Below are 3,787 nucleotides of genomic sequence, written 5' to 3' on the forward strand. Positions count from 1 at the left end.
TACTTTTGACATTTCCAAACATTTTGCCTTAACGATACATAATTTATTACTATATAATCCCCCCTTTGGGACTTTTAAGTCCCAACCAATAAAACAAAAGATACCATAAAATGAGTGTAAGCATGTGCATATACTTATTCTTAGCCTTGACATCTGTGGTTACATTTTATAAGAATATATATTCAGACCAATGTATCTTCCTCATTGTCTGACCCATCCTGATGAGGACCCAGAGCCCAGTCAGGTATTGGTTACAAGTCTTGAAGGTTTCCCTTTAAGCTAACCTCCAATTGTTGCTGTTGAGCTTTGTAACCATTGCTCCCCTTTTATTTTGTTATATTTCCAATATACGTGGTAGTATCCTAACACATCAAAATATATAAGAAATAAATGCAACTTTGTTTTAACCATAATATCTAGGACATGTTAAAAATAGTGTAAACATCTTTAGCTTACATAACCTTTTTACCCCATATCACAAGTATTATAACAATCAAAATAATCAATGTCAATATCTAACCCATTAATTGCAATGTCAACATCATTAGTTATTAACATATTAATAACTTATTCAAATCAATCAGTCACCTTATAATTCATAGTCATTATCAGATAAATTACCCAAACCAAATTTAGAATGACAATTCTTAGTTATTCACTTTGGTTCCATCATTCAAAGTTAAATCTCTCACCTTGGCACATATTGACACTAGCCGAATGTATATTTATATTATAATAATTCTAGCATTAACTTCCTCATAACGAGAATTACAACAGATCCGTACCCTAATGCATTGTCCAAATTACTATAAATTTAGTAGTGTATAATACCTCCTTAATCAACATACTACCTCAACTAACACTCCCTTCCTCTTCCGGCACTCAATCTTCTGGCGTCTTCATTATGTTCTTCATAGTTCATCTTGGATTACCCATAACAATGTCCCAATTCCAATGTCACACCTGAACCACCACACCTCCACCATCATCCTGTTTTGTCCATGTGCAACCCAGTATATTTGATGCTGGATTCAGGTCTCCTGGCAGGGGTGGTGTCAGACAGGAACATCTTCAACGCCTTTGTTGTTCTTCTTCAGCCGAGTAGAGGATTTTTGGTTTTTATTGAGGTTTACACCGTTCTGAGCCAATTGATCTCTGCAATGCATTACGACACCATCCGTTGTAACCTCAGGAAAGGACAGATCATAACAGTTCAGTTGAGTTAATTTCCAATCCAAAACATCCCTAGTAACATCGTCTACATGACAAATCATTATGTTTCACATTCTCCCTTGAATTCTTCCAAACTATATAACACAATTGTTTTATTGTAACATTCCTATATTTTTGCTCATACTCTATTTGACATTACTCTGGTGTTTCCCTTTCCTTGTTCCTATTCTAACAATTGCTTACACTTCTCTCTTCTAATACCACTTTCCCCTGGAAATCTAACACCAAATACTACATCAAATTGTTTATCTAAATCTTGGACTGTTCTCCTTATGTCTATGATTCACCTGTCTCTTTCTTTCATTACCTTAAGGTCACACTACCCCATGTGACTTCCCCATACTCTTTGTGCTGGTTTCTCACACACCAATACTATTTTAACCCTTGTATTTTAATAGTGATCCCTTCCTGTATTTTTAGTTATGGTTCCTGCCTGTGCAAGAATATACATTCTAATCCTGTCTATATCCCTTCTATGTCTTGTTCTTCTGCTCTTTATTATTATCAGTACTCCATTCCCCTTATTATCAGGTAACTAGTCAAGTACAGAGAAATCAATGATAAGGATATCTGGTGCATCTTGGAGGTCTGGAATCTCTCAATCATCAGTTCCCTCACTCTGGTACAATGGTTAAGATGATACCCGATACTCCCCTCTATCCGTACCATCGTCAGTATAACCTGGACAACGATATGTAGGTCACTTTTGTTGTTAACCTTCCCCCATCACTAGGATTTCCGGATCAGCCAAAGTCCCTCTCAATCTATCAACATCGGTCTGTGAAAAGTGTCCTTCTATCAGCCTTCTCACAGGAAAGCTCAGAGTTACTGCTGCAAAAACACAAGCACAGACACACACAAAAGACAACAATGCTACCCAATGGCTGAGGTTGGAACACTCCTATAGTGGGAAACATGAATCTTAGTATCTGTCTCCACCAGTTTTACCATCATTAAGGTAGCCAACAACACCTGGTACAGCTCTTTCTTCTGTAGTCTTTTGCCATCACATAGTCTCCAGGGCACAGAAAATACTCAGATTATCCTACTCAATTGGGCAGAGTTATCTTCACCCATGAAAATAAAATCTTAAGAACATTGTTATGTTAGGTGAGACACAGTATGCTACTCATGTCCTCTCATCCGTTAAAAGAAGCCTTGAGATTATGAAGCACACCCACTTACAGCTTGTTGTAGTCCACTTATCACATAGACAGACCACCTCTACACCATGCCTCCTATCACAAAAACAAAAATGATTTAACCTAACACAAAAAAAAATATTTAACCTATCACAAAAACAAAAATGATTTAACCTAACCCATAACACATTATTACTACTGCTCACATCCTTAATACACCCTGCATATTTCCCCCCTTGGACACATACATCACATCGTGATTCATGTGTACAAAAAACAAAACAAAACAATATTGCCTATCAAACCTAACATAATAACTAACCTTAAAATGACAACCCTTGAGCACATCTTTACTTAACTGTATTCCATAACACTATTCAAGGAATACTTCTCCTTCAGGACTAACTCTCACTTCCTCCTTGTCCTGTTTAGACTAATTTATATATAGGATTTTTCCAATTTGTAAACTTCTTCACAATTATCCTTATTTTATCTAACCCCTTAATTCAGCATGCCTCTAGAATTCATAGTGCGGGTGATCAGGTCACACTATAAAGCCAGGACAGATTTCAGAGGTCATTGAAATCATTCAATGAATTGTTTCATCCTATAGTATACTACTTCTAACAACCATCAAAACCTTTCATAAATGTTGTAATTCCTTAGTACAGCTCTTTTCAAAATAAATCACACATATTTACTTATCCCTCAGTAAATAAAACCCACATTACATGTGTATGCCCCTTTAAGATATTTCACTTCCATCCTGTCAAAAAACCCCAAATAGAAATAAAAATCCTATACAACTAACATTTCATACTAAGTAGTTTGTTTGTGGTTATTTGAACACCATATAGTAAAACAATAAACAAACAAAAATGGCCAGGCCTTATTTATTTTTGTAGCTCCCTATGACAACCTAAGAATAAAACTACTTAATTTTACTAACTAGTTCCACCTTAGCCTACAGACTTTTTTAACCTCCCAATAAAGAAATCCCCATGTTCCTGGAAGAGAAAGTATACATGTCGTTAACATATAATCATCAATCCAAAGATAGTAATTACACACAAAACATCATACATATCTCCCCATTCCTATCTCACCCCTAACACAATATTATAGGAGAATCCCATCAATCCTTAAAAGAAAACTCCCACTTAGAAGATACTATATATTAACCCATTTTATTAAGTTAACTACACCTTCCACTATAAACCTATAACCCCTTTTTAGTAATTTAAACGTCGCAAACTGTTGCATCGATGTTTTCTTTTTTCTTTTTACCTAAAATACAAACTTATTGTTTCATAATCCAAAACCCATAAAAAGATGTCTACTTAATCCATCAAGCCAACAGCAACAACTACCTCCCCAGGTTCAACGTACTATAAACAATTTATCGTTATCTG

The 3,787-nt window shown here is 35.5% G+C and overlaps 1 long non-coding RNA gene across 1 annotated transcript; it reads right to left on the reverse strand.

Annotated features, from left to right (window-relative positions):
- Positions 1-152: 152 nt before the first annotated feature.
- LOC311121664 lies at positions 153-3,521 on the reverse strand. The gene is made up of 2 exons (XR_014612315.1): positions 2,523-3,521; positions 153-2,471 (listed from the first exon to the last, which is right to left on the reverse strand). It is a non-coding gene; the product is annotated as an uncharacterized lncRNA (long non-coding RNA).
- Positions 3,522-3,787: the final 266 nt, after the last annotated feature.

This window comes from Coregonus lavaretus (genome assembly GCF_964263955.1).
Source record: "Coregonus lavaretus genome assembly, contig: HAP1_SCAFFOLD_5154, whole genome shotgun sequence".
NCBI lineage: Eukaryota > Metazoa > Chordata > Actinopteri > Salmoniformes > Salmonidae > Coregonus > Coregonus lavaretus.